Here is an 18,503-nt window from a genome sequence, read left to right on the forward strand (position 1 = left end):
AATACCATAAAAGTGAGTACAATGTATTATCAGTTTAATCTGATACTGATTAGTACTATTTGATCATCATAAACTTTCATTAATGATTTTGGTTCCTTATCTGTCTGTGCCTATTCTTCATCCTTAACAGAAGAAACAAAATACTGAAGTGCTTGTTGCAGAGAATGATCTTCCTGTTGTCTTTATTTTAATAGTTACGGTTTCTTAAATTATTTTGGTGTAGCTACTTATTTAATTTTTTATAAGTGACACAAGCATTATGTAGATGAAAAATATCTTGTTGATGTGCAGTATCATGCCAGAATCACATCTTTCATTTTTTTCTGCAGCACACTTGAGGAAATAAAGAACTTCTATTTTAGAACCACACTGCTAGATAAGCATCCTACGTCTGTGTAGGAGGTTTCTTTCTTTATTGCCTTGTGTGCCATTTCCATTTAATGATATCTTCCAGTTACACATTTAAAAAAAAAGGTTCTACTAGTACTCTTTCTGAAATCTGCAACCAGTGAATGTTAATATAAGTATGGTTTCTCTGTCATACTCTAAGACGTTTGTTCACAACAAAAAGACCTTGAATTTTCCCAATATAGTACAAAACATCACCACTGAAAAGTTAAAATTAGAATGTTGTTATGGCCTGTGGTTGTATATGCTTTTTAGTGCAAAATTGTAATTCAAAACAGGAAAGATTGAAGGGTTTTTAAATTAAGAATACTGATAAGCTTAAAAGTATTTCTTCTTACTGCTGGATTTTCCAGTTTGTTTAAAATGTACTACCAAATTTGAAAAAAAGTTATTAAATGCAAGTTATCCCTTATTTTTATTTGCTTCACAACCTATGTGCATGGAAATTTGCAATATTTAGTGAAAACTAAATTTTTCATTTAGAAAGAACTGAGTTTGTTATAAACTAAGCTGCTTTATGTGAGATTCCAACATACTAGACCATCCTGAAAAATGTGATGAAGGAAGAAATGTGATCACAAAAGCTCAAATGACTCATTCAGAACACAAAATGATCCTTGTACAATCAAACTTGAACTGTGCTAAGACAAGTTTCTTTAGTTTCAAATTGCTAACAGCAAATGGTCAAGACAAGTGTTTCTGTCTGAATCAAGGACAGAAAACATATGAGCACCATTTGTTGAAAATGCTACTGATTGCTGCATCAGACCAAGAGGCAGCAGTGGGTGGCAGTCTGGGCTGCATAGTGAAATCCTAATATTAACAGATCACTTAATAGTATTTCTTTTCTTTTTCATGACTGAAATTCAAATTAATTGGAAAACTGCTCTGTATTTTTAATTCATGCACCCTAATGCTAGAAGAACTAATGTTAATAGCTTACAGAAGCACAAAAATAAATGGGTCTTCTAAAATCAGAAGAAAATTGTGCATGTGAGGTATGTGTATAGGGCTGTGGGAAGTCATGCACAGTATATGTAGTGTTGCTTCCTTGTAAGACTCCTTGGTATGCTAATCCCTGATCAAATAGAATTGAAAAATCCATGTTGCAGGTTTCAACCTAACTGTGGAAAAACACATTTGGGATGTAGATAAAGATGAAAGCTGATGAAAGGAGAATAAATGTAGGTGTAAACAAGGAGGAAAATGAATGAGGAGGAAGCTGCTTCTGAAGGAACTCCTCTTGCACTAGCATCATGTTTCTGCAGTGCTATTTCTGAAAAGCAAGTACTGGTTTGTCAAAGAGAACTATGTAGATTTGCAAAGTCTCAAGATAACCAAAGGCATATTTTTGGAGCTTTGTGTAGGGCTTGTTTCAGGGCTGCTGGATATTAGTGGAAAGCTTCGCATCCGTTCAGTATGTGAACATTCTGGAAATTTACAGCACTTGGTTGTTATCAGTCAATTATTAATGACTATGATATCAGTAAATCAGCTGTTGTATTCTGCTGGCCTAGGAATGAGCATTTACAGAGACATTCAGCTGTTTCCTCTCAGGAAAAGAAGAGGGATCAGTAAGCACAACTGGCCTGGACAGAATTAATGGTGCCAGCTACTGTGTTCTAGGAGACTGTACTTGCCCTTATTATCATGCGTGATAAAATATATTATTGAACATGTGAAACTTAGACAACAACTCTTCTCACTCTGCTGAACAGCTGCAGAACAACTGTGAGGGTTGTCTTTTAGAGAGTGATCAACAACTGGTAACTGTAAAGGCTGAGGCAGCTCAGCAAAACTGGCTTCAGATTATAACTGCACTCTCTGTCTTACCCAGAATAGCTGGTGGGCAGTAAAGACACTTTCTGCCATTCCTGAATGACAGTCTCTCAAGGCATTTTGAGGATATTGTTTCTACATCTACCGAGGAAACGAGAGCTTGTTTGGATGCCTTTCCTTCTGTTTTTTGTTCAGCTTTCTGTGGTGTGCCATGCAAGATAGTATTTACAGTACACACATCTAGATCACTTAATGGATACTGGCTATGCAAGCACTGCAAGTCACATTACTTTTAAATATAATCATGAATGCTAGTTGACAGGAATAAATGGGCGTATCTTAGTTCTGACAAAAATTATAGCAATACATGACTAGTAGGAGAGACCAGGTCTACAAATCAAGGGGCTTGTGATAGGTGAACTTGTCCAAGTGAACTTGTGAAATTATATCTACAAATAGACTTTTCTCACTGTTTAAAGCACTACAATTTGGAGGCTGAAATGACCTGAGAGAATTTTGTTTGGATGTCAAAGAAATGTCTGGATGCTGTTCTCTGGAACAAACTGGGAGAATTGTAGCTGAGGGTCTGATGGCAATATTTGAATGAGAGCTGATGAATCTAAGACTGAAGTGCATGTAGTAGGAGAAAGCTGTAATTTTTAATAACAATACTCTCCAGAAATATGCTCCTGTTTAACTCCATTGCCTATTTTTTTATGTCCATGTCTATTTCTGTGTGTGCTTCCTGCACAGCAAAGCTCCACTCTGCAATTAGAAAATCCGATTTCATAATGAATTGTGATAGTGTTGTTGTTATGAAGTTCCCTTTGTTGTCTTCTGCATTGCTTTGAACTTTTGATGTCTTCTGCTCCTCAGCCAATATATCTTTTCAAGAGCTTCCACTAATCTTTCACCAAAAGGAAAAACACCCCAAACATCCAACTGTTGTAGTTGCCTGAAATGAACAGCAGTAACGTTTGTTTTCTTAGTGGTACAGATGTTAAGAATAATGATCCTATAACTTGGTAATTTTTCTCACTATTCATAGTTTCAAGATAAGAGGAGGTTTGGGGGTTATCTGTGTGGTTGGTGTTTTGTGTGGTTTTTTTGGGAAGGGTTGTTTTGGTTTTTTTTCTTAGTTGGGCAGTTTTTCTCCTCCTGCAGTTTTTGGATGCAAATTTCTGTAACCATTTCCCGTTCTTGAGAAACTCTAGAAGTTTTTTTCCATCTTTTCTGTGATGTACATTGATATATGAAGCCCAATGTCATGATTCTATGGTGATTGTAAGTGCAAAGTGGATTTGCTATTCCCTGCCTTGAGCACTGTGGATTTCTGCTGTTTCTTGTTAGCAGCCAACAAAGACAACATATTCAGAACACTTCTTATGGGGAAGACATTCTGCTGAGAGAAAGACAGTGATTGCTTTTTTTATTGCTTGAAGCAGTAGGGATATTGGAGGATGCCTCTCTCATACATATGAGGAAAGAGTACAGAAACTAACAAGTACATATAAACAGACACTATGGTAAATCCAGCAGAGACAGAATACTCGAGCTTGGTATTTGAATACCTTCTCCATGGTTGCCTTCATGGATCACGTGTATTCCTAGCTCTTCTACTGTAGATCTTGGTTACATTAGCCTCCTCCAGATAATATCCTTTGCATTCTCAGTGCACTGTGGCTTCAAGGAGCTGGAGAAATCTCTGCAGGAACAGGAGTGGGGGGAGATGAGGGAAGAGCATGCATTTGCAAGGGAGGAAACATCCTCCTTAGCGTGTAGGAGGGTAGGGTTTTGAGAGTACTTGCAAAATGTCCGAGATGCACAGATAAAAAATTTCATTGCTTCCTGTTGGAATTGCTGCATTTCCTTCAGGCTGGCAGTCCTGTGGCAGCCATGAAGATATGTGTTTCTGTTGGCTAGCAGAAAACATAAATAATGCTCAAATGCTCAGTGGACCATATATATAATATAACCACATTTGTATTTAGGAAATATTCCTGCCTTGGAATACCCCATTCTAGGTAGGGTTGTTGCTATGAAATTGTGGTTTATGCCCTATGTAGAAATGGGAAAAAATTGTTGTAGATTGTACTACAAGTACAAGCCTTTTAAGGTTCCCATTGACAAGAAAAAAACCCTGTAAATTTTGTATTAAAAATGGATAAGGGGAAGAAAAAAGAAAAACCTCCATAATGAGATTTGTACTAATAAACATAAAGAGAGTAACTGAATTAATTTTCCTTATAATGGAATATGCAATGTGCTTTATGCAAAAAATAAGGAATATTCAGAGATCACAGAGATAAACAGACCAACTGGTTGGGACAGGTCACAACTTAGTATTGGAAGGAATCATGGAGGACTGCCAAAATACTACTGGAATCCAGGTATGGAAATCAGAATGATGCAACTTGCTTGTGAATCTGAGAAGAATAAAAACTGCACAGCAATTCACCAAAAATGCTACAGTGTAGTGGTGATGACAGAAGAAGCTGCAGCCTGGCTTGCACCAATTCAAACTGCCAGCAGAGGCAAGCACGGAGTGACAGAAAAGAAGGATTAAGGAGTAGAGGGACAGATAAGGTCATCAAGGTGCATAATTATGTAGTTGCAGATTATCCTCTGTATTTATACCTGCCTGTCACCTATGTCTTATTTATACACGTTGGTGTCTCCCACTGTGGTTTATGTTCCCTTGCTGTTCTGTATTTTATTAATGTGATGGAATAGGGATGAATCCTCACGAGAGAATACCATGGGCTACCAACAGAACCTGGTGTTAGTAAATGCTCGCTTTCTGATTCCCCTGATGCCCCTAGATTTATGCAGCATATGTTTCAATTTAATTGCAATGGTGTTGAATCATTGTCACTGAAACCTGTTTGGGCTGAAAGTTCCTTGAATGACTATAAGTGTCAAATGATTTGAAATGGGCTTGAAGATTGCTTCTTGTAATATATGAGCTACTGAAGCTCAAAAGGATTTCCTAGTTGATGTTTTCTGTAAGAAATTACTTTGAGGATGTTCTTCTATATATGCACATACATACATAGATATATATATATAGATATATATAGATATATATAGATATATATCTTGCACATATAAATAATACAAAACACAAATATTCTAGAATCCTGCAAATATTTATACACAATGCACCATTAGTTATTATCAGTTGCTTGATGTCAATGGGGCAGATCTTATTTTTATATTATTAAATAGCCTATTGATAGAATTAAATAACTTCTGCATGTTTCAATAAGAAATTGGTCTGCTCAGAGTATTAAAGAAACAGCATAGGTTATTGTCTGTAATACTAATTCCTAGTAAATAACATCAATTTTATACAGAGAAAAAAAAATCACATCTTATTGTTTCAAATTCTAGTCTTTATTTCTGTTATTACATTAAATTCAACCAAGCTGTGAATATTTGCAGTACATGCTGTCACTTAGTCTTTTCTTGTTCATTTGTTGTTGTCAGGACTCTGAGTGCCTCTAGGAGGTTTCTCTGCCTGGGTTTAAAGCCAGATAAAGAAAGCACAGCTGGTTATCTTGAGGAAGGAGAGATAGAAGAAGCTTCAGTGGAAGTTACCTGCCAAAACAAGTCTCATGGGAGGCTTCTGCAACATTTTCTTGGGAGCTGCTTTAAGCTGAGGCTCTTGCATGTGACTGTGCCTGAGCTACGTAGCTGCTGCACTGCAGTCATTCCTGTTCTCAGCACTTGATCTTGGCCCCAAACTGTGAACTTTTCTACCCCCTTAACTTCAGCCCAACTTCATCCCATGAAGTGATTATAGCATTTAAAAAAAAGTATTAGGATTAAAAATTTAGATATGCCTACCAGTTCTTGATATTTCTTGCCTACCATGTGTTTCAGGAGTATTTCCACTGATCTGAAGTATTCTTGATCTTGTTGAGAGCTACTAGACCATGGACTTTTCCCAAGGAAGTTGCATTATTATTTATGTTATCTAAATTATGATGATAAATAGTTAAATAGAGCTAAAGAATTTGGATGCTTTACATTTTCAGAGTTCTAATATACATATATTCATCAGTTCATGTTCTAATTGTTCCTCTCACACTGTATGTAAGACAACATAATCAATAAATATTTAAGAAAAAAATCTGAGGCAGTTTACAGGCAGCTTTTTAAAAAATCTTTTTTGTTGTTGTTAGGGTTTTTTTTAAATATCATCCTCCTTAAGGTAACTTGAGCCTAATTTTCAGAAGGACTTTTGTCACTATTCAGTCAATTGAGCAGCAAGAAGCATTTGGTGTGCTATTATTGTATGTGTAGATTGGTGACACTTTGGTGATGGAGCATGCTGAAGTTTAGTGATGGAGCATGCTGAAGTTTAGTACCATCTGCATACTGAGCTCCTAAAATACAGGAACAGTTTACTGTGACAGAAGAGTTTACATGTGGACTTGAGCATTTGGAGCTAACCAAAGCTCAGCTAATCAACCTCCATGTGGCCTGCAGCTCACCAGTTAGCTTATTCAAATACTGTATTTTTCTCAATTTCAGTGAACAATGTTACCACAGACTGTTGTTTGTAAAACAAACAAATAATGTGGCATTCTGGGAAAAGTGATAGTAAATGCAGAAAGACTACAAAGTCTTTTTAAAGCTACACAAGCTAGCAAAATTAGGAAGAAAGGGTCAACAGTCCTGGTTTTCAGCATGCCATATAGTTTGGTACTTCATAGATTACCGCACTGTCTTTCCTAGCATGGCATCTGAGCTTCTTTCAGTAGTGTTTAAGAAATGTGAATAACTTTGTTTCACATGTGGTTTCTTCTCTAAACCACAGCTTCCCTCCCTTTCCCCTCATGCAACAAGGTTTCCTCCCAGTTCTCAGGGAGCCAGGTCATGACACACTGTGTGTGTATACATATGTATTTACACACGCATGCTCTATAAATACATGTATTTTCTCCCCAGGTTCAAAGAAACTGAATCTTGCTAAAATCTAGCTTGAATTAAGTGTTTTAATTTTAAACTCATATATGAAGAGTAAAATATAGGCACAAAGGTTTTTGGTTGGTTTGTTTTTGTTTCGTTGGTTTTTTTTTTAAACTCTTAAATAGGCCAAACTCCCTCTTTCCAAACATACTATCTATCTGCATCAAATTTCCCAAGAGAAGTTGTGCCCTTGCATAATATTTCAAACTTGAGTGATTAATTCTGACAAAGATGGGAGACAGACATTGGTATTGAAGAAACTAAAATTTCTCTGTAGTATAAAGTAATTGGTCTTGTATAAAAACCATTTTATGAACCTTTTCTCCTGTAATAGTGCTGTGAAATGGTGATTATGAGGGAATGGCTTTATTTGTAAGCAGGCTGATGGTCGTCTAAATTCCCCACCTCAAAACTAAAGCCCAACAAATCTGAAACAGATACAACCACTCGTATTTCCTATAAGACATTTTCAAACTATCTGACTGTTTTTTAATTACGTCTCTTCTTGTGTGAGTTAAAAGGATTTGCTTCTTGAATTACAGTATCAGCCAAGTTGGAGGAGATTCTGGGAGGTCACCAGTTCAGTCTCCTGCTCAAAGCAGGGTCAACACTGAAATCAGACTCTGTTGCTCATTGCTTCACTATCTTCACTAGCTGGTTGAAATGACCACTGTTTCCATCAGCTTCTCCTTGCTAAGGACATCTGTTCCAGCCCCTGACCATCTTGACTTTCTACTGGCTCCAGTTTATTAACATCTTTTTTATATTGGGATGTCCAAAACTGCACACAGTATTCCAGACACAGGCTACCAAATGATGAGTAAAGAGAAACAGCAATCTCCCTTGACCTAGCTTAGATTTTCTTTATACAGGCCAGGATGGTGTGAGCCTTCACTGCTGCCTGGTGTTTCTCCCACTGTCCACCAGGACCCCTAGATCCTATTCAGTGTCACTGAGTGTCCTGCCAGCCCCAGCCTGTGCAATGGCAGATCAGTCTGGGCAAAGTGCACGGCTTTGCATTAGTCTGTGTTGAACTTCACATGATTCCTGTCAGTCAATTCTCTGGCTTGTCTAGAGGCAGCCCTGCCTCTGAGCATTGAATATATTTATGGGATAAACACTGCAGCAATTAATTACTGGTTTATGCTGATATTAATATTTTAAAATAAAAATCACATCCTATTGAAATTTTAGAGGAAATTTCAGTGTGATTATGAGGTGGAAGTATTAGTCTTATTAGAGTCTGAAACTCCTATTACAAAGGGTGTAAATGCTTTTTTAATTAGCCATAGTGGTTAAGACCTTCATTTTATACCTAATTTCAGGGAGAAATAATGGCTCCATAATGTCTCCCATCATACTGGAGCACAAGTTCAGCTCCTGAGAATTACAAAGAGGACGGGGCCTTGGCTCTACTCTGATGCGGGGAAAAGAGTGCCACCTACTGAGCCTGTGGCTCGGTTTTGCAAACTTAAGTATGCAAAGCGTAGTCTTTAATCCAAATTCTGACTCAGTGCAATACAGTGTATTAATGATATGAGTCGATGTTGTTACACTACAAGATGTGTCCGTACAAGCCAAAGAACACTAAGATTTTATATGCTGATAGCTAGGAGATCTTCCAATCTCCTTCAATGTAGTAACAAAATAATTACGTAACAGGGAATGCGTGTGTATTAAGTTTTGTCACGGTAAAGCTGATAGAAGTGCAGCCATCATGTAATCTCAGTATATGCTGAGAAAAGGAGAAAGAAAAACTTTTAAAAAGCACAGCAAAAGCTGTTACTGAAAAGAAGAAAATTATGATGGCTGGCTCTGGAGAAGATGTAAGGACCATGTAATGTGAGGAATGGAGAAACAATTGAAGAGTGTATAACTGTAAAATCCTTACAAAACACTTCATAAAACTTTTATGGCTCGGTAAGATATACACTAACATACAGCTCTATCAACATCATGGTGTCTTTGAAGTGTTTCTTCTATTTTAGATCTATAAACTAGCTGGTGTACCAACCTGCTTGCTTGTTTTTGTTCTCATCCCATTTGGTATGTTTAGGAAATACAGTCATCCTTTCCTATAGATTTTGCATCTTACAGTGTGTTTCAGCTTTGTCCTTGTGGTTCCTATGTTGTCTTTGGCTCAGCATGATTCCTATCTACCCAATATGTTACTTAGAAGGGAACTATCAAACTCAACAAGTTAAAATATCTCCTAGAGCAGGGCAGAAAGCACACTCCCTGCTCTGCGCAATTTAGCCTCTGCAGCCGGATGATGACGTTTCTGCCATTGTCTGCTGCTTTTATGTGATTAAGTATTGTGAAACACAAGATGCTGCTCATCATTTTGCTCCCAGCCTCCAAACAGGAGAAGTACAACATGCATTTGTTCTGTCTGGAACAAAGAGATACACTTTGCTGTTAGAACATGACTTAAAATAATAGAAGATTGGTGGGGTTTGGGTTTATTTTTGGTTGGGTTTGTTCTCCCCCCAGTGAAAGCTGACATAAGTAATTTCAATCTCATCAATATCTGATGTGCTTCATGGGAGGCACCGATTGCCTAACATAACAGAGAGGAAATAAGTGCAGTTTATTGAATCTCTCACTTCAATCTTTATTAGGGCAAATTAAATGAGTGAGTTGTATGCCTTTGACTACAGCTAGTAATTATATGTTCAATAATTTATGTTTGCTTTACATATTAGGTAATTTGTGAACATCTGGGAATATTCTTTCTGTATTGATTTAAATAGTTTTTGACCTATTGTTCCTGTCTATCATGAGTTTGGAAGAGCAAATGTATTAATGGTGCTATAGCAGAGTTTTCCTTGAAGGTCCTATTGAGACGGTGTTGCATCAAATGATACCTCTGGTTGTGAAAGAAAAAAACCCTTTACCAGTAGTACCCGTGGCTACTATTTTGCTCTTCACCACCATGTGTCTCACTGTTATTCTCTGCACCATGACAGGAAAAGATTGGGTGTGGTAATTAGACTGCTGACCTGGGACTCATCAGAGTAACCTGGTTATGCATCTGTAGTCATAGGCAAGTCACTACTCTGGGCTCCTGTCTCTACGCATCTTGAACTTCCCTGGTAAAAAGTTCTGCAAGGAGCTATTGTGAAAGAAATGCGAACTACAGTGAGCAGTGAAAAAATTGCTTCTATATTTCACTCTATAAGGCAATGCATGCTGGAAGGAAAACTGACCTGCTGGTCTGAAAAAAAACCCTCAAAATCCAGCAATGCTGCTGTGTGCACTGAATGATCTGAGCCTGGATGAAGGTAAACATGTGGCAACGTGCACATTGAAGAAAAATGTTTGGCATTTTCATGTTGCTCGACGTTTCACTGAATGTGAGTCTAATCTGTGAATGCTGTCGAAAGGTTATTTTATAATCTAAAAGTTTTATTGATTGTTAACAAACTCAAGTGGCAGAGCAGTCTACAGAGGGAGCAATGACAAAGCAGCTTCTTTATTTCCTGCCTCAGTAAGGTAGAGTAGCGTGCCTGCATTTGTCAGCACACTGTGTTTTTTATTCTGGGACCAAGGCAGCAGAGGAAGCCATATTCCAGAAGAGGAGCTGGACATTTTTAGAAACCTCAGAAGTATGAGTTATTGTGAAAGTAAATTTCAGGTGTTGGTAAAACAGCCAACAATATAAGACATGACCTGAGGATTTGCATTGGACTAACATCCTTTCTCCCTTCCTTTTTTTTTTTTTTTTTTTTTTTTAATTTTCTTCCACTTTTTCTTCTGAAAAAGTGAGAAAAGGGACCGAAAGGGGGAAACAGAAAAGCATGTTTTCCTTTGGTACAAGGGTTTCCTTAAAAACCAAAAGCTCTTTGTTTGCTTTTCTTTAGAGAGAAAGGACACGAAGCCTTATCTCGCTGAAGAGGCTGGATCTGAACTCGGGGCATCAAAGCGGCGCTTTCCGCCGGGTACTGGACACGGCAGTATTTTGCAGGGCTTGGCTTTCAAATCAATGCTGCAAACTCTCTGCCCGCCCCTCACTCGTTGGGGATTTCCTCTCCTTCGTTGCCAACAGCAGCGACAGCCAAGCGCAGAAGGTCAAGCCGCGATCCGGGGACAAGGGCAGGGGGCCCGGGCCCGTGCCGGGATGAGGCGCTGAGGGCCGGCGGGAAGCTGCGCCGCGGAGGGAGGAGGAGGAAGGCGGGCGGAGGAGGAGTTGAGGAGCCCGGGCCCGGGAGCCTCCCCGCTTACTGCACTAGGAAGTGACGCTTTCGCTGAGTCCCGGAGAGAAAGAAACAAAGTTTGTTTTTTTTCCCCCCCTCCTTCTTCGCTCCCGCCCCCCTCTGCAAACAGCCGCTCCACGTTCCCCCGCGGCGCCCGCCGTGCCTGGCTGCGCAGGTGAGCCAGCACGTTCTCTTTCTTCCTTCTCCTGTTTTCCGCGCGTTTATTTATTTTTTTTTTTTAATTTGCACGATTTGCTTCCGTTTTCCTGCCATTTTGGAGAGGGGGTGTCTTTCCTGGGGCTTTTCTTTTGGGGGTGGTGGTGCGTGCTTTGTTCGTGGGTGCTGGGTGCAGGATGAGGAGCAGAAGTACCTGTGGAGGTGACGAGGGCGGCTGGCTCCGCGCCCGGGCCGCGCAGCCCCACGGGGCCGGGGCAGCGGCACTGCCGGCCCGCCTGCTGCGGGGGACCAGGCTCGGCTGCTGAGCCACCGCCTCCTGCCGTAGCCTGAGTTGTTACGAGCGCTCCGGAGGGGTCTCTTCGCGGCTGCCTGGCTGCAGCACCGCTTTCAGGATGTGTCTGTGTCCGGGTGAGCTGCCTGCGGATGGAATTTTGGGGGGCTGCTTTGGGGCGGGGGGAGGTTCTCTTCGCTCGCGGCGTGGCGGAGCCGGGGCAGCGCGGCGGTGCGGGGCCCCGGGTGCTGCGCGGGAGCCGCCGAGTCCCGGCCGCCCTGAGCGCGCATCGTGGCGAGGGTCGGATCGCTCTGCTGGGCTTTACGCAGTGGAGGGGGGTGGGGAGGAATTTGTTAGATAATTTTTGAAAAATCGCGTGCTCCCAAGTGTACAGCTCTTTTCTGGCAGCAACTGCAAAGGACCGATTCGTTGCAGTTTAGCAGTAAAAGCTGACAATACACCTACGCGCGTATGTGAGAGTCTTATATAATACTTACGGGTTTTTTTTTTAAACAGGCGTAAGCAGGATTTATTTTTGGTTTGTAAAGTCTTGTGTGGTTGCAGCTTGCAGAATTAGCGAAATATTCTATTTGCTCAGCAGAGATTTATTTTACATTCTTTTAAAAACGTCCGATTTTTTAATGATAACTTGATTTCATTCCGACTACGACTACGTGCTTTGAGCTTAGTGTAAAGGCCATCTGTACTGGAGCAAGCAGTTAAGGGAGGGGAAGAGAGAAAAAGAAATGTCCTAATGCAGAGACTATTAGGTTGTTTAGAGGGCGAGACTGCAGTTCCAAGCAGCAACAGCAGCAGCTTTATGACTGTGTGTAATTACAGAGTGATTGCATAGGACAGCATTGTTGGAACGAATACGTATACACAGGCTATTGTGCAAGATTTTTGTACCGAACAAAACCTAGTTTTGCATTGCAAATGCTAAAAAGAGAGTGAGTTCTGCACTGAACTGCCACGTTCCTCTTAGACTGACTTCTTCGTTTAATTAGAAGAGGAAGGTAGGAGAAGTGGAGTGAGGCTGATCGTAGAAATACAGATCTGAAATACTCAGCAGTAACGTCACTAGTAGTTTCTGAAATCACAGCAGACAGAAATTGAAAGCTCATTGAATCTGCGGGTTCATGTTTCTAAAGTGATTATATACAAGGTGAAAGCTAAGCAGGTTTGCTACAGTCCTGCACATTTAGCATAATTCTTGCTCTGGTCTAATTTTTTGTGTGCTTGTGTGGGAAAAAGACCTATGTTAAAATGAGCAGCTGCAGTTCAGCTAGCTGGCTTGGAAATGGAGAGAAGAGCATTGGGGAGAGTTTCTGTGTCAGGCCACAAAAACTTAGAGCTTGAAAGAACGACCAGACCAGAGATTCACTCAGAGTATGCTTTTTCAACTTTACTTCGAAGTTGCATCTGGTTCAGTGATCTTGTAGGCAGTGTTGGCTGAGGGATAGTATGAGGCACTGAGAAAGTCTGCCACTGACACTATATTAGCAAGGCTTTTAACTAAGACTTTAAAGAACATTATAATAATGCCAAAGTTCTTGTGGGTACAACTTAAGTTCCCTTAGACTTGTTTTTCAGAAATGCGGATCACCTGTTATTTTTATCAGCTTAGTTTTGAAAGTACTTGGAATTCATGACAGATCTGAAACATATCAGATCTGGTGCTCAGAGACTGGCCTTTCTAACACTAGAGACAATTTTCTGGAAGTGTTATCTTCAGCTGTTATAGCTGATGTCTTAATAAATGCCACAAAGGCTTGTAAAGTATTTTGAGCACTGCAATGAAAAGTACTATAAAAATGGAAAGCTGCTTTAAAATTTCTTGGTGTTCAACTAAAACATATTTTAGCTGAAGACACACATATTATTGGTAGTTTCCTCAGGTTTTCAAGAAGATGGTTCCTGTAAAATATATGTGGCTTTGTTAATGAAGAATGAAGGGATCTGCTGAGTGGTTTTTGTGTTTTGTTTCATTCTGGTTTTTTGTCATTTGACAGCCTATCTTAGTGATCCTTCTGTAAGTTTATTGGAGCATTTTGTTTTAATAAAACATATGAAACAAATATGTTAATGTGTGCATTACTGTGGTGTTCTACTTGTAGATTTTTCTTGAAATTGTACTTCATGTCTTGACTAACTTGACAATCTGTGTTATACTGGATGTTTTAATGTCAAAATTACCTCTGGAGTAGTTCCTAAAGATTTGATTTGAATAATTTGTGGTAGTGATACAAATAGTCATTCCTTATGCTAAGTCTTTTGGTTTTCACAACCTGTGTGGTGGGAGAGAGTTTTTGGCCAGGATTCTTTGGACTTGTATACAAAGGAGTAGGTAACTTGCACGTCCTTGAGTTGTCTTGTGGTTCTCAGTGGAATTAGTCATAGATATATATGTACATTTGTGTGCATGCTAGCAAAACAAAGGTGTAGCTGTGCTAGCCTTTAACCCATCCAAGTGCATGCGAGTAGTGGTGATGTGAAGTGCTGAGGGGCTGTAGCACAATGCAAGCTTTTCAAAAGCTTGCATAAATGCTCCAAATGTTAGTTTATATTTTTGCATTTTCACTCCTATGGTCACCTGTCAGTGGTGGCTGCGGAGCCACAGGAGATATTTTCAAGCTTGTTATCCCTTTCGTGATACTCTTCTGTCAAAGTGCTGATCCAGCCCTTAAGTTGCCCCTGACTTGAGGACATACAGCCTTTCTTTGGAAATGGCCACCTTGGTGGTGTGTGTGGAGGTGTGCCCAGGCATGTAAGGAGACAAGAGGGACTGCCATGAATGGAAATCTGTCTAGGCTGTGGCCCTGTTTGCAAAGTTGTATATATTTTCTATATGCTTAGCAGTTCTTGAAGGATTTCTACTCAAGAAACTTACAAAGATTTCTGTTGAGCTTAGGTAAACATTTAGCAAACACTTTTCTTAACCTACTGATCAAATTGTGGAATAAGAATGTTGGTAAGAGCTGATTTTTTTTGTATCCCGTTTTTGGGTGTGTGTGGGTTTTTTTTGTGGGTTTTTTTTTTTTTTTTTTTTTTTTTTTGGTTTTTTTTTTGTTTTTTTTTTTTTTTTACCTGGAGTTTTGCATAAAATCTTAGTACTGGTTGCAGTAAATTACAGTTTATGCTAAAATTAAATGTAGTAAATATGAATGTTGTCTCCAGTTCAATTAGTTACATTCTAAGAGACATGCTGTGAGAAGTAAACCACTTTGAGTATTCATAGTGTGAAATGGGGAGGTGAGGGAGGCAGGAGCTCTGCTGGTGAGGTTTTGCAATACATGCCCAAAAAGCTGCAGGTTTTGGCACGAGCAAACCAAGGCTCATGAGTCACATCCAAAGGGAAGACTTGTCACTGAGCAATTTGTAAATAGGAGGGATGAACTGCTAATTCAAGGAAATATCCTGAGGACCTTCCCTAATAATTGCAAGTGGCAGAGAGCTTTTTGTCAGACGGGAGTTGCTTGTACTTTGAATCACACGTTCCCCTGGTGTGATTTGAGCCTTCAAACTAAGAAATCCTCGTTATGGGTTACAGACGTCCCTGAAAGAGGTGGCTGGTCAGTAATAATTAGAGTTTTTGTAGCTGCATTGCAGCCCCTTGCATTCCGTGTGGAAGCTCCAGCAGCTCGCAGTGCACAAATGGCATGTGTCTGCTCAAGGAGCACTGCACAACGCTTTGCACAGCTTCTGGTTCTCGGTGGACTCCAGCTGTAGCCCTTGGTGCTCTGCTGATCGACTCCAGTGACTGAAAAAGTTATGAGGGAAAGATCTACTCTGCACACCGGGAAAAAGTGTGCAAAATACATGCATTTTGAATGCAGTCAATGTCCATGTATTTAGGAGCAACCATTCGAATGTGGATGCAGAGATATTCTTGGTAATTAATTCTTTGCTTTTCAGGCTCTCTTGATGCTTTTTATTGTATTTTGTGCAACTGTCAGCCACCAGATAACAATGCTTAAATTAATATAATTCATTAATCTGTATATAATATGATGTAAGATATTCTTTGAAATGTACATACCCCAAAATTAATGTTCTTTTTATGTACAAGTAAACTACATGATTGCCCCTCGATGAATTGACTGGGTGTTAATCAAGAGGTTGAAAACTGGGAAAAGCTAGATTGGGAGGGTGTGGCCAAGTGTTCAGTGTGTGTTAATTTTTTGCTTGCTCTTAAAGACAATTTGAAAGGCTCACAGCAAGGCATAGAATAATGTTTTCCTTTAGTGAAACTTAGTGTTTAAGTTCTGTATAGTTTGACTTTAGCATTGGTAAGGATTGAAACCAGTTAAGTGCTATTAGTACCTGAAGTAGTAAACTGAGAAGCAGTTCTGATATATTTTTTACTACATACGTTACTGATACATTACATGCTCAGAGCTGGGATGTAAAGAGACGGGAAGAGGAATCAAGTCAGTGTTCATGCTTTGCTTTTTCTTTGCTGCCTATCATCTTCTCACATTGGTTCTCAGTTGCTTGGCTTTCCCCATCATAGGAGAGATTACAGTACAATGATATATATTGGTATATCCGCCTGTCATTTATTTTAGGAAGACAAATGTTTGTGTATATTTGTATGTACACACACTATTTGTTATATCCATGCACATATCTCATTTTATAACTCAGCTCCCCTGAGAACAAAAGAAGTTTCTTTTCCTTGTGATGCCAGAGTAGTTTGGGAAGTTTGGTTTGGTTTGGTTTTTTTTAAACATGCTGAAGTTTTTAGTTTGACTGTTTGTACTATTATTTTAACCTTGAATATAATGTTGTCTTTTGGAGTTTATCTTAATTTCTTGTCTTTGATAATGTTGCTTTTGTTATTTCTAGAGTAATGGTGATCAAAATATGCATGAATTATAACTGTAGGTTTTGTTCTTGTCTATTTTTTTATTTTCTTTTTTGAAGGGCTTGTAACTAATAGGACTTTTTGAAATATTGGTTTGGTTTTGCAGCCTGTCTGTGGTACAGAATTGTGTGGTGAATTTCCAGCTATCAGAGTGGCTGCTTCCCTTCAGCATGGACAAACCAGAACCTGTTGTTCTCTGGAGCTGCATGTTGTGGGGCAGTCAGCCTGCTGAAACGCTTGTCACCTTGTCTGCGCTGTGCATCGTAATGAGGTCCAAAGTTATAACTAGTCCCAGAAGCCTGAATAATCTCCAAGTAGCCTTGTTACGGTGTAGTTCATAGGTAAAAGTGCATTTTTGTTTGGATTCCAAGTTTCATGAGGATGTTGCAAGTTTTCAAACTTGACTTAATCATGTATGCTTAGGTGCAGCTTTACCTGCTATGCCTCTGTACACCTGGGATTCCTTGAGCATTTCCTCTTCAACTCCTGCATATGTCACCTGGTTATTTGTCAAGAATTGCATTCTTGTTTACAGTTTTATAATATCCTTAACAATACTCTTGGGAGATTAAACCATTTTGATTTCAGGCTTTTATTTCTCCCTACATGGTGGATTCTTTCATTCACTTCCTGAGAGTTTGCTGTGTTTGTGGGAAATTACTGCACTTGGGTGGAGAAGAATTTAGCAAAGTATTTTCCTATTTAAATTTGATTTTATACCATTTGTGAACAAAATCCCAGCACTGCCAAATTCCTGGTGGGAGGAGAGAGAGCCACAGCTGTAAGATATTCTGACTGCTTTAGGAGATTCCAATGATGACAGCTTAAGATCCCAAATACTCACATATGTGAGACTGGCAGGGAAATCTGATTGCCCCTATGATTTAGTTTGATTTCATGACTTCGAAAATTCTGAGTTGAATTATTCTCTTTGAATCTTTTGTGATAAACTCTAGATGTAATCCTGCATGAGACACACTATATATTGGGGACAATTATAGCATCCATAATACTTAATTAATAATACCAATTTTATTTGGATTTTTTAAATAGAAAGCTATTGTATTTTCAAATCTTTATAAAATATAAGTATATATAAGTAAATAATGTCGACTTTCCAAACAATATTTATTTTAATGAACATGTTTTAAGGGATGTTGAGATGCCTCTGGAGGAGAAAAGGAATATATTAAAAACAAAAGCTAGACTTCTGTCATACTAGTGAAGCATTACTGTACCCTTAGGCATTCCGGTTATTAGGGGCTTAAGCTGTCCTCCTTGATTAACTAGAAAGGCTTTGCACGAAAAGAGTGTGATTGTAAGTAAACAACTGTGCAAAATGTTGCATTTGGTTATTGGCTTCACTTTTTTCTGATTTAATTTCAGCATTGAAGCGGTCTTTTGTTATCATGATTTTCTAAATACATTTAAGAGTCAAAAGGATATTTAAGACATTTCTTTCCCTTTGAGGTATGGGAACTGCTTTCTTTTTGAAGTATGGGACTCCTCCTTGCTTTAGTCCTTTTTCTTTGGCAAAAGTGAAATATTTCAGGTATGGTACTAGCTGACTTATTTTGCTATTGCAGCTTTCTTTCTGCAGAAAATGTGCTATAAATATTTCTGTAGAAAAATTTGATCTGTGATAAAAAGACCTTTTAGTGCCTAAGAAGTTACAAAAAGAATGTGAGGCTCCTTACAAACAACGTATTTTAATTTTCAAATTGAGATGTAAATAATAAACATTTGAAGAATTGAGGAATTAAAAACCTGAGAAGTGTGATATAGCTAATACTATACTCGGGGTTTGCACTTGTTAACTGAATAAGGA

At 39.0% G+C, this 18,503-nt stretch overlaps 1 protein-coding gene across 3 annotated transcripts in view; it reads left to right on the plus strand.

Moving 5' to 3' along the window:
* The first annotated feature begins 11,074 nt into the window (after nucleotides 1–11,074).
* MIDEAS (mitotic deacetylase associated SANT domain protein) overlaps nucleotides 11,075–18,503 on the plus strand; it is a 54,479-nt gene continuing 47,050 nt past the window's right edge. The window contains exon 1 of one of the 3 annotated variants that reach the window (XM_038136901.1): nucleotides 11,075–11,535. The gene's annotated coding sequence lies outside the window, so the exon portion shown is untranslated. The other 2 variants (XM_038136903.1, XM_038136904.1) reach the window with 2 other exon arrangements.

This window comes from Motacilla alba, chromosome 5, assembly GCF_015832195.1.
Source record: "Motacilla alba alba isolate MOTALB_02 chromosome 5, Motacilla_alba_V1.0_pri, whole genome shotgun sequence".
Lineage (NCBI taxonomy): Eukaryota > Metazoa > Chordata > Aves > Passeriformes > Motacillidae > Motacilla > Motacilla alba.